A 12,069-nucleotide genomic window follows, 5' to 3' on the forward strand; every position below is an offset into this window, starting at 1 on the left:
TTTATTTTAAGTGCGAACAACATTTTTAAAAAATGTGTCGTTTCATGGGCATAATGTCTCAGTGCCATTATAATTTTTTTTTACCTCTTCCAACAGTTCGTATAGGTCATACTGTTTACACAGTATCCCAGTGGCCTAAGACACTGGACTCCTCAGCCAAAGATTTTGAGTTCTAGTCTTTTCTGAAGTGGCTGAGAGCAGAGTGGCGCAGCAGAAGCGTGCTGTGCCGATAACCCAGAGGTCGATGAATCGAAACCATCCTCTGCTAAACAGTTTATTTTAAGTGAGAACAACATTTTTAAAAAATGTGTCGTTTCATGGGCATGTCTCAGTGCCATTATATATATTTTTTTACCTCTTCCAACAGTTTGTATAGGTCATACTGTTTACACAGTATCTTAGTGGCCTAAGATACTGGACTCCTAAGCCAAAGATTTTGAGTTCTAGTCTTTTCTGAAGTGGCTGAGAGCAGAGTGGCACAGCGGAAGCGTGCTGGGCCCATAACCCAGAGGTCGATGGATCGAAACCATCCTCTGCTAAACAGATTATTTTCAAAAATGAAACGCAAACAGAAATTAGAAAGCTAAATTTCATTTGCGTGTCTCAGTGCTATCCAGTACACATTGTTTTTACTGCTTGTATCAGTTCGTACTATTTGCAAAAGGTAGACAGTGCCCCAGTTAACTAATGGATAAGGGATTGGCCTCCTAAGCCAGGGATTGTGGGTTCAAGTCCCATCTGGGGTGGATGGAAGCAGAGTGGAGCAGCGGAAGCGTGCTGGGCCCATAACCCAGAGGTCGATGGATCGAAACCATCCTCTGCTAAACAGTTTATTTTAAGTGCGAACGACATTTTTAAAAAATGTGTCGTTTCATGGGCATAATGTCTCAGTGCCATTATAATTTTTTTTTACCTCTTCTAACAGTTCGTATAGGTCTGTTTACACAGTATCCCAGTGGCCTAAGATACTGGACTCCTAAGCCATGGATTGTGAGTTCTAGTCTTTTCTGAAGTGGCTGAGAGCAGAGTGGCGCAGCGGAAGCGTGCTGGGCCCATAACCCAGAGGTCGATGGATCGAAACCATCCTCTGCTAAACAGTTTATTTTAAGTGCGAACAACATTTTTTAAAAATGTGTCGTTTCATGGGCATGTCTCAGTGCCATTATATATATTTTTTTACCTCTTCCAACAGTTCGTATAGGTCATACTGTTTACACAGTATCCCAGTGGCCTAAGATACTGGACTCCTAAGCCATGGATTGTGAGTTCTAGTCTTTTCTGAAGTGGCTGAGAGCAGAGTGGCGCAGCGGAAGCGTGCTGGGCCCATAACCCAGAGGTCGATGGATCGAAACCATCCTCTGCTAAACAGTTTATTTTAAGTGCGAACAACATTTTTAAAAAATGTGTCGTTTCATGGGCATGTCTCAGTGCCATTATATATATTTTTTACCTCTTCCAACAGTTCGTATAGGTCATACTGTTTACACAGTATCCCAGTGGCCTAAGATACTGGACTCCTAAGCCATGGATTGTGAGTTCTAGTCTTTTCTGAAGTGGCTGAGAGCAGAGTGGCGCAGCGGAAGCGTGCTGGGCCCATAACCCAGAGGTCGATGGATCGAAACCATCCTCTGCTAAACAGTTCATTTTAAGTGCGAACAACATTTTTTTTAAATGTGTCGTTTCATGGGCATGTCTCAGTGCCATTATAATTTTTTTTTTACCTCTTCCAACAGTTCGAATAGGTCATACTGTTTACACAGTATCCCAGTGGCCTAAGATACTGGACTCCTAAGCCATGGATTGTGAGTTCTAGTCTTTTCTGAAGTGGCTGAGAGCAGAGTGGCGCAGCGGAAGCGTGCTGGGCCCATAACCCAGAGGTCGATGGATCGAAACCATCCTCTGCTAAACAGTTTATTGTAAGTGCGAACAACATTTAAAAAAAATGTGTCGTTTCATGGGCATAATGTCTCAGTGCCATTATAATTTTTTTTGTTACCTCTTCCAACAGTTCGTATAGGTCATACTGTTTACACAGTATCCCAGTGGCCTAAGATACTGGACTCCTAAGCCATGGATTGTGAGTTCTAGTCTTTTCTGAAGTGGCTGAGAGCAGAGTGGCGCAGCGGAAGATTGCTGGGCCCATAACCCAGAGGTCGATGGATCGAAACCATCCTCTGCTAAACAGATTATTTTCAAAAATGAAACGCAAACAGAAATTAGAAAGCTATATTTCATTTGCACGTCTCAGTGCTATCCAGTACACATTGTTTTTACTGCTTGTATCAGTTTGTACTATTTGCAAAAGGTAGACAGTACCCCAGTGGCCTAATGGATAAGGCACTGGCCTCCTAAGCCAGGGATTGTGGGTTCAAGTCCCATCTGGGGTGGATGGAAGCAGAGTGGCGCAGCGGAAGCGTGCTGGGCCCATAACCCAGAGGTCGATGGATCGAAACCATCCTCTGCTAAACAGTTTATTTTAAGTGCGAGCAACATTTTTAAAAAATATGTCGTTTCATGGGCATAATGTCTCAGTGCCATTATAATTTTTTTTTTACCTCTTCCAACAGTTCGTATAGGTCATACTGTTTACACAGTATCCCAGTGGCCTAAGATACTGGACTCCTAAGCCATGGATTGTGAGTTCTAGTCTTTTCTGAAGTGGCTGAGAGCAGAGTGGCGCAGCGGAAGTGTGCTGGGCCCATAACCCAGAGGTCGATGGATAGAAACCATTCTCTGCTAAACAGTTCATTTTAAGTGCGAACAACATTTTTTAAAAAATGTGTCGTTTCATGGGCATGTCTCAGTGCCATTATAATTTTTTTTTTACCTCTTCCAACAGTTCGTATAGGTCATACTGTTTACACAGTATCCCAGTGGCCTAAGATACTGGACTCCTAAGCCATGGATTGTGAGTTCTAGTCTTTTCTCAAGTGGCTGAGAGCAGAGTGGCGCAGCGGAAGCGTGCTGGGCCCATAACCCAGAGGTCGATGGATCGAAACCATTCTCTGCTAAACAGTTCATTTTAAGTGCGAACAACATTTTTTTAAAATGTGTCGTTTCATGGGCATGTCTCAGTGCCATTATAATTTTTTTTTACCTCTTCCAACAGTTCGTATAGGTCATACTGTTTACACAGTATCCCAGTGGCCTAAGATACTGGACTCCTAAGCCAAAGATTTTGAGTTCTAGTCTTTTCTGAAGTGGCTGAGAGCAGAGTGGCGCAGCGGAAGCGTGCTGGGCCCATAACCCAGAGGTCGATGGATCGAAACCATCCTCTGCTAAACAGTTTATTTTAAGTGCGAACAACATTTTTAAAAAATGTGTCGTTTCATGGGCATAATGTCTCAGTGCCATTATAATTTTTTTTACCTCTTCCAACAGTTCGTATAGGTCATACTGTTTACACAGTATCCCAGTGGCCTAAGATACTGGACTCCTAAGCCATGGATTGTGAGTTCTAGTCTTTTCTCAAGTGGCTGAGAGTAGAGTGGCGCAGCGGAAGTGTGCTGGGCCTATAACCCAGAGGTCGATGGATCGAAACCATCCTCTGCTAAACAGTTTATTTTAAGTGCGAACAACATTTTTAAAAAATGTGTCGTTTCATGGGCATGTCTCAGTGCCATTATATATATTTTTTTACCTCTTCCAACAGTTCGTATAGGTCATACTGTTTACACAGTATCCCAGTGGCCTAAGATACTGGACTCCTAAGCCAAAGATTTTGAGTTCTAGTCTTTTCTGAAGTGGCTGAGAGCAGAGTGGCACAGCGGAAGCGTGCTGGGCCCATAACACAGAGGTCGATGGATCGAAACCATCCTCTGCTAAGCAGATTATTTTCAAAAATGAAACGCAAACAGAAATTAGAATGCTAAATTTCATTTGCGTCTCTCAGTGCTATCCAGTACACATTGTTTTTACTGCTTGTATCAGTTCGTACTATTTGCAAAAGGTAGACAGTGCCCCAGTTAACTAATGGATAAGGCATTGGCCTCCTAAGCCAGGGATTGTGGGTTCAAGTCCCATCTGGGGTGGATGGAAGCAGAGTGGAGCAGCGGAAGCGTGCTGGGCCCATAACCCAGAGGTCGATGGATCGAAACCATCCTCTGCTAAACAGTTTATTTTAAGTGCGAACAACATTTTTAAAAAATGTGTCGTTTCATGGGCATGTCTCAGTGCCATTATATATATTTTTTTACCTCTTCCAACAGTTCGTATAGGTCATACTGTTTACACAGTATCCCAGTGGCCTAAGATACTGGACTCCTAAGCCAAAGATTTTGAGTTCTAGTCTTTTCTGAAGTGGCTGAGAGCAGAGTGGCACAGCGGAAGCGTGCTGGGCCCATAACACAGAGGTCGATGGATCGAAACCATCCTCTGCTAAGCAGATTATTTTCAAAAATGAAACGCAAACAGAAATTAGAATGCTAAATTTCATTTGCGTCTCTCAGTGCTATCCAGTACACATTGTTTTTACTGCTTGTATCAGTTCGTACTATTTGCAAAAGGTAGACAGTGCCCCAGTTAACTAATGGATAAGGCATTGGCCTCCTAAGCCAGGGATTGTGGGTTCAAGTCCCATCTGGGGTGGATGGAAGCAGAGTGGAGCAGCGGAAGCGTGCTGGGCCCATAACCCAGAGGTCGATGGATCGAAACCATCCTCTGCTAAACAGTTTATTTTAAGTGCGAACAACATTTTTAAAAAATGTGTCGTTTCATGGGCATAATGTCTCAGTGCCATTATAATTTTTTTTTACCTCTTCCAACAGTTCGTATAGGTCATACTGTTTACACAGTATCCCAGTGGCCTAAGATACTGGACTCCTCAGCCAAAGATTTTGAGTTCTAGTCTTTTCTGAAGTGGCTGAGAGCAGAGTGGCGCAGCGGAAACGTGCTGGGCCCATAACCCAGAGGTCGATGGATCGAAACCATTCTCTGCTAAACAGTTTATTTTAAGTGCGAACAACATTTTTTAAAAATGTGTCGTTTCATGGGCATGTCTCAGTGCCATTATAATTTTTTTTTTACCTCTTCCAACAGTTCGTATAGGTCATACTGTTTACACAGTATCCCAGTGGCCTAAGATACTGGACTCCTAAGCCATGGATTGTGAGTTCTAGTCTTTTCTCAAGTGGCTGAGAGCAGAGTGGCGCAGCGGAAGCGTGCTGGGCCCATAACCCAGAGGTCGATGGATCGAAACCATTCTCTGCTAAACAGCTGATTTTAAGTGCGAACAACATTTTTAAAAAATGTGTCGTTTCATGGGCATGTCTCAGTGCCATTATATATATTTATTTACCTCTTCCAACAGTTCGTATAGGTCATACTGTTTACACAGTATCCCAGTGGCCTAAGACACTGGACTCCTAAGCCACGGATTGTGAGTTCTATTCTTTTCTGAAGTGTCTGAGAGCAGAGTGGCGCAGCGGAAGCGTGCTGGGCCCATAACCCAGAGGTCGATGGATCGAAACCATCCTCTGCTAAACAGCTTATTTTAAGTGCGAACAACATTTTTTTTTTATGTGTCGTTTCATGGGCATGTCTCAGTGCCATTATCATTTTTTGTTTACCTCTTCCAACAGTTCGTATAGGTCATACTGTTTACACAGTATCCCAGTGGCCTAAGACACTGGACTCCTAAGCCAAGGATTGTGAGTTCTAGTCTTTTCTGAAGTGGCTGAGAGCAGAGTGGCGCAGCGGAAGCGTGCTGGGCCCATAACCCAGAGGTCGATGGATCGAAACCATCCTCTGCTAAACAGCTTATTTTAAGTGCGAACATTTTTAAAAAATGTGTCGTTTCATGGGCATGTCTCAGTGCCATTATATATATTTATTTACCTCTTCCAACAGTTCGTATAGGTCATACTGTTTACACAGTATCCCAGTGGCCTAAGACACTGGAATCCTAAGCCACGGATTGTGAGTTCTATTCTCTTCTGAAGTTTCTGAGAGCAGAGTGGCGCAGCGGAAGCGTGCTGGGCCCATAACCCAAAGGTCGATGGATCGAAACCATCCTCTGCTAAACAGTTTATTTTAAGTGCGAACAACATTTTTTTTAAATGTGTCGTTTCATGGGCATAATGTCTCAGTGCCATTATAATTAGTTTTTTACCTCTTCCAACAGTTCGTATAGGTCATACTGTTTACACAGTATCCCAGTGGCCTAGGACACTGGACTCCTAAGCCATGGATTGTGAGTTCTAGTCTTTTCTGAAGTGGCTGAGAGCAGAGTGGCGCAGCGGAAGCGTGCTGGGCCCATAACCCAGAGGTCGATGGATCGAAACCATCCTCTGCTAAACAGTTTATTTTAAGTGCGAACAACATTTTTAAAATGTGTGTCGTTTCATGGGCATAATGTCTCAGTGCCATTATAATTTTTTTTTACCTCTTCCAACAGTTCGTATAGGTCATACTTTTTACACAGTATCCCAGTGGCCTAAGACACTGGACTCCTAAGCCATGGATTGTGAGTTCTAGTCTTTTCTGAAGTGGCTGAGAGCAGAGTGGCGCAGCGGAAGAGTGCTGGGCCCATAACCCAGAGGTCGATGGATAGAAACCATCCTCTGCTAAACGGTTTATTTTAAGTGCGAACAACATTTTTAAAAATGTGTCGTTTCATGGGCATGTCTCAGTGCCATTATATATATTTTTTTACCTCTTCCAACAGTTCGTATAGGTCATACTGTTTACACAGTATCCCAGTGGCCTAAGATACTGGACTCCTAAGCCATGGATTGTGAGTTCTAGTCTTTTCTCAAGTGGCTGAGAGCAGAGTGGCGCAGCGGAAGCGTGCTGGGCCCATAACCCAGAGGTCGATGGATCGAAACCATCCTCTGCTAAACAGTTCATTTTAAGTGCGAACAACATTTTTTTTAAATGTGTCGTTTCATGGGCATGTCTCAGTGCCATTATAATTTTTTTTTACCTCTTCCAACAGTTCGTATAGGTCATACTGTTTACACAGTATCCCAGTGGCCTAAGATACTGGACTCCTAAGCCAAAGATTTTGAGTTCTAGTCTTTTCTGAAGTGGCTGAGAGCAGAGTGGCGCAGCGGAAGCGTGCTGGGCCCATAACCCAGAGGTCGATGGATCGAAACCATCCTCTGCTAAACAGTTTATTTTAAGTGCGAACAACATTTTTAAAAAATGTGTCGTTTCATGGGCATAATGTCTCAGTGCCATTATAATTTTTTTTACCTCTTCCAACAGTTCGTATAGGTCATACTGTTTACACAGTATCCCAGTGGCCTAAGATACTGGACTCCTAAGCCATGGATTGTGAGTTCTAGTCTTTTCTGAAGTGGCTGAGAGTAGAGTGGCGCAGCGGAAGTGTGCTGGGCCCATAACCCAGAGGTCGATGGATCGAAACCATCCTCTGCTAAACAGTTTATTTTAAGTGCGAACAACATTTTTAAAAAATGTGTCGTTTCATGGGCATAATGTCTCAGTGCCATTATATATATTTTTTTACCTCTTCCAACAGTTCGTATAGGTCATACTGTTTACACAGTATCCCAGTGGCCTAAGATACTGGACTCCTAAGCCATGGATTGTGAGTTCTAGTCTTTTCTGAAGGTGATGAGAGCAGAGTGGCGCAGCGGAAGCGTGCTGGGCCCATAACCCAGAGGTCGATGGATCGAAACCATCCTCTGCTAAACAGTTTATTTAAAGTGCGAACAACATTTTTTAAAAATGTGTCGTTTCATGGGCATGTCTCAGTGCCATTATATATATTTTTTTACCTCTTCCAACAGTTCGTATAGGTCATACTGTTTACACAGTATCCCAGTGGCCTAAGACACTAGACTCCTAAGCAATGGATTGTGAGTTCTAGTCTTTTCTGAAGGGGATGAGAGCAGAGTGGCGCAGCGGAAGCGTGCAGGGCCCATAACCCAGAGGTCGATGGATCGAAACCATCCTCTGCTAAACAGTTTATTTTAAGTGCGAACAACATTTTTAAAAAATGTGTCGTTTCATGGGCATAATGTCTCAGTGCCATTATAATTTTTTTTTACCTCTTCCAACAGTTCGTATAGGTCATACTGTTTACACAGTATCCCAGTGGCCTAAGATACTGGACTCCTAAGCCATGGATTGTGAGTTCTAGTCTTTTCTGAAGGTGATGAGAGCAGAGTGGCGCAGCGGAAGCGTGCTGGGCCCATAACCCAGAGGTCGATGGATCGAAACCATCCTCTGCTAAACAGTTTATTTTTAGTGCGAACAACATTTTTTAAAAATGTGTCGTTTCATGGGCATGTCTCAGTGCCATTATATATATTTTTTTACCTCTTCCAAAAGTTCGTATAGGTCATACTGTTTACACAGTATCCCAGTGACCTAAGATACTGGACTCCTAAGCCAAAGATTTTGAGTTCTAGTCATTTCTGAAGTGGCTGAGAGCAGAGTGGCGCAGCGGAAGCGTGCTGGGCCCATAACCCAGAGGTCGATGGATCGAAACCATCCTCTGCTAAACAGTTTATTTTAAGTGCGAACAACATTTTTAAAATGTGTGTCGTTTCATGGGCATAATGTCTCAGTGCCATTATAATTTTTTTTTACCTCTTCCAACAGTTCGTATAGGTCATACTTTTTACACAGTATCCCAGTGGCCTAAGACACTGGACTCCTAAGCCATGGATTGTGAGTTCTAGTCTTTTCTGAAGTGGCTGAGAGCAGAGTGGCGCAGCGGAAGAGTGCTGGGCCCATAACCCAGAGGTCGATGGATAGAAACCATCCTCTGCTAAACGGTTTATTTTAAGTGCGAACAACATTTTTAAAAATGTGTCGTTTCATGGGCATAATGTCTCAGTGCCATTATAATTTGTTTTTTACCTCTTCCAACAGTTCGTATAGGTCATACTGTTTACACAGTATCCCAGTGGCCTAAGATACTGGACTCCTAAGCCATGGATTGTGAGTTCTAGTCTTTTCTGAAGGGGATGAGAGCAGAGTGGCGCAGCGGAAGCGTGCTGGGCCCATAACCCAGAGGTCGATGGATCGAAACCATCCTCTGCTAAACAGTTTATTTTAAGTGCGAACAACATTTTTAAAAAATGTGTCGTTTCATGGGCATAATGTCTCAGTGCCATTATATATTTTTTTTTACCTCTTCCAACAGTTCGTATAGGTCATACTGTTTACACAGTATCCCAGTGGCCTAAGATACTGGACTCCTAAGCCATTGATTGTGAGTTCTAGTCTTTTGTGAAGTGGCTGAGAGCAGAGTGGCGCAGCGGAAGCGTGCTGGGCCCATAACCCAGAGGTCGATGGATCGAAACCATCCTCTGCTAAATAGTTTATTTTAAGTGCGAACAACATTTTTAAAAAATGTGTCGTTTCATGGGCATAATGTCTCAGTGCCATTATAATTTGTTTTTTACCTCTTCCAACAGTTCGTATAGGTCATACTGTTTACACAGTATCCCAGTGGCCTAAGATACTGGACTCCTAAGCCATGGATTGTGAGTTCTAGTCTTTTCTGAAGGGGATGAGAGCAGAGTGGCGCAGCGGAAGCGTGCTGGGCCCATAACCCAGAGGTCGATAGATCGAAACCATCCTCTGCTAAACAGTTTATTTTAAGTGCGAACAACATTTTTAAAAAATGTGTCGTTTCATGGGCATAATGTCTCAGTGCCATTATATATATTTTTTTACCTCTTCCAACAGTTCGTATAGGTCATACTGTTTACACAGTATCCCAGTGGCCTAAGATACTGGACTCCTAAGCCATGGATTGTGAGTTCTAGTCTTTTCTGAAGGTGATGAGAGCAGAGTGGCGCAGCGGAAGCGTGCTGGGCCCATAACCCAGAGGTCGATGGATCGAAACCATCCTCTGCTAAACAGTTTATTTTTAGTGCGAACAACATTTTTTTTTAAATGTGTCGTTTCATGGGCATGTCTCAGTGCCATTATATATATTTTTTTACCTCTTCCAAAAGTTCGTATAGGTCATACTGTTTACACAGTATCCCAGTGGCCTAAGATACTGGACTCCTAAGCCAAAGATTTTGAGTTCTAGTCTTTTCTGAAGTGGCTGAGAGCAGAGTGGCGCAGCGGAAGCGTGCTGGGCCCATAACCCAGAGGTCGATGGATCGAAACCATCCTCTGCTAAACAGTTTATTTAAAGTGCGAACAACATTTTTTAAAAATGTGTCGTTTCATGGGCATGTCTCAGTGCCATTATATATATTTTTTTACCTCTTCCAACAGTTCGTATAGGTCATACTGTTTACACAGTATCCCAGTGGCCTAAGACACTGGACTCCTAAGCAATGGATTGTGAGTTCTAGTCTTTTCTGAAGGGGATGAGAGCAGAGTGGCGCAGCGGAAGCGTGCAGGGCCCATAACCCAGAGGTCGATGGATCGAAACCATCCTCTGCTAAACAGTTTATTTTAAGTGCGAACAACATTTTTAAAAAATGTGTCGTTTCATGGGCATAATGTCTCAGTGCCATTATAATTTTTTTTTACCTCTTCCAACAGTTCGTATAGGTCATACTGTTTACACAGTATCCCAGTGGCCTAAGATGCTGGACTCCTAAGCCATGGATTGTGAGTTCTAGTCTTTTCTGAAGGTGATGAGAGCAGAGTGGCGCAGCGGAAGCGTGCTGGGCCCATAACCCAGAGGTCGATGGATCGAAACCATCCTCTGCTAAACAGTTTATTTTAAGTGGGGACAACATTTTTTAAAAATGTGTCGTTTCATGGGCATGTCTCAGTGCCATTATATATATTTTTTTACCTCTTCCAAAAGTTCGTATAGGTCATACTGTTTACACAGTATCCCAGTGACCTAAGATACTGGACTCCTAAGCCAAAGATTTTGAGTTCTAGTCATTTCTGAAGTGGCTGAGAGCAGAGTGGCGCAGCGGAAGCGTGCAGGTCCCATAACCCAGAGGTCGATGGATCGAAACCATCCTCTGCTAAACAGTTTATTTTTAGTGCGAACAACATTTTTTAAAAATGTGTCGTTTCATGGGCATGTCTCAGTGCCATTATATATATTTTTTTACCTCTTCCAAAAGTTCGTATAGGTCATACTGTTTACACAGTATCCCAGTGGCCTAAGATACTGGACTCCTAAGCCAAAGATTTTGAGTTCTAGTCATTTCTGAAGTGGCTGAGAGCAGAGTGGCGCAGCGGAAGCGTGCAGGTCCCATAACCCAGAGGTCGATGGATCGAAACCATCCTCTGCTAAACAGATTATTTTCAAAAATGAAACGCAAACAGAAATTAGAAAGCTATATTTCATCTGCATGTCTCAGTGCTATCCAGTACACATTGTTTTTACTGCTTGTATCAGTTTGTACTATTTGCAAAAGGTAGACAGTGCCCCAGTGGCCTAATGGATAAGGCACTGGCCTCCTAAGCCAGGGATTGTGGGTTCAAGTCCCATCTGGGGTGGATGGAAGCAGAGTGGCGCAGCGGAAGCGTGCTGGGCCCATAACCCAGAGGTCGATGGATCGAAACCATCCTCTGCTAAACAGTTTGTTTTAAGTGCGAACAACATTTTTAAAAAATGTGTCGTTTCATGGGCATAATGTCTCAGTGCCATTATATATTTTTTTTTACCTCTTCCAACAGTTCGTATAGGTCATACTGTTTACACAGTATCCCAGTGGCCTAAGATACTGGACTCCTAAGCCATTGATTGTGAGTTCTAGTCTTTTGTGAAGTGGCTGAGAGCAGAGTGGCGCAGCGGAAGCGTGCTGGGCCCATAACCCAGAGGTCGATGGATCGAAACCATCCTCTGCTAAATAGTTTATTTTAAGTGCGAACAACATTTTTAAAAAATGTGTCGTTTCATGGGCATAATGTCTCAGTGCCATTATAATTTGTTTTTTACCTCTTCCAACAGTTCGTATAGGTCATACTGTTTACACAGTATCCCAGTGGCCTAAGATACTGGACTCCTAAGCCATGGATTGTGAGTTCTAGTCTTTTCTGAAGGGGATGAGAGCAGAGTGGCGCAGCGGAAGCGTGCTGGGCCCATAACCCAGAGGTCGATGGATCGAAACCATCCTCTGCTAAACAGTTTATTTAAAGTGCGAACAACATTTTAAAAAAATGTGT

At 43.2% G+C, this 12,069-nt stretch overlaps 2 non-coding genes across 2 annotated transcripts; both read left to right on the top strand.

Moving 5' to 3' along the window:
- The first annotated feature begins 2,314 nt into the window (after positions 1-2,314).
- trnar-ccu (transfer RNA arginine (anticodon CCU)) lies at positions 2,315-2,387 on the top strand. The gene has a single exon. It is a non-coding gene; the product is annotated as a tRNA-Arg (tRNA).
- Positions 2,388-11,327: 8,940 nt separating this feature from the next.
- Positions 11,328-11,400, top strand: trnar-ccu (transfer RNA arginine (anticodon CCU)). Its single transcript has one exon. It is a non-coding gene; the product is annotated as a tRNA-Arg (tRNA).
- The last annotated feature ends 669 nt before the right edge of the window (positions 11,401-12,069 follow it).

This window comes from Oncorhynchus clarkii, chromosome 7 (genome assembly GCF_045791955.1).
Source record: "Oncorhynchus clarkii lewisi isolate Uvic-CL-2024 chromosome 7, UVic_Ocla_1.0, whole genome shotgun sequence".
In the NCBI taxonomy this organism is placed as follows: Eukaryota; Metazoa; Chordata; class Actinopteri; order Salmoniformes; family Salmonidae; genus Oncorhynchus; species Oncorhynchus clarkii.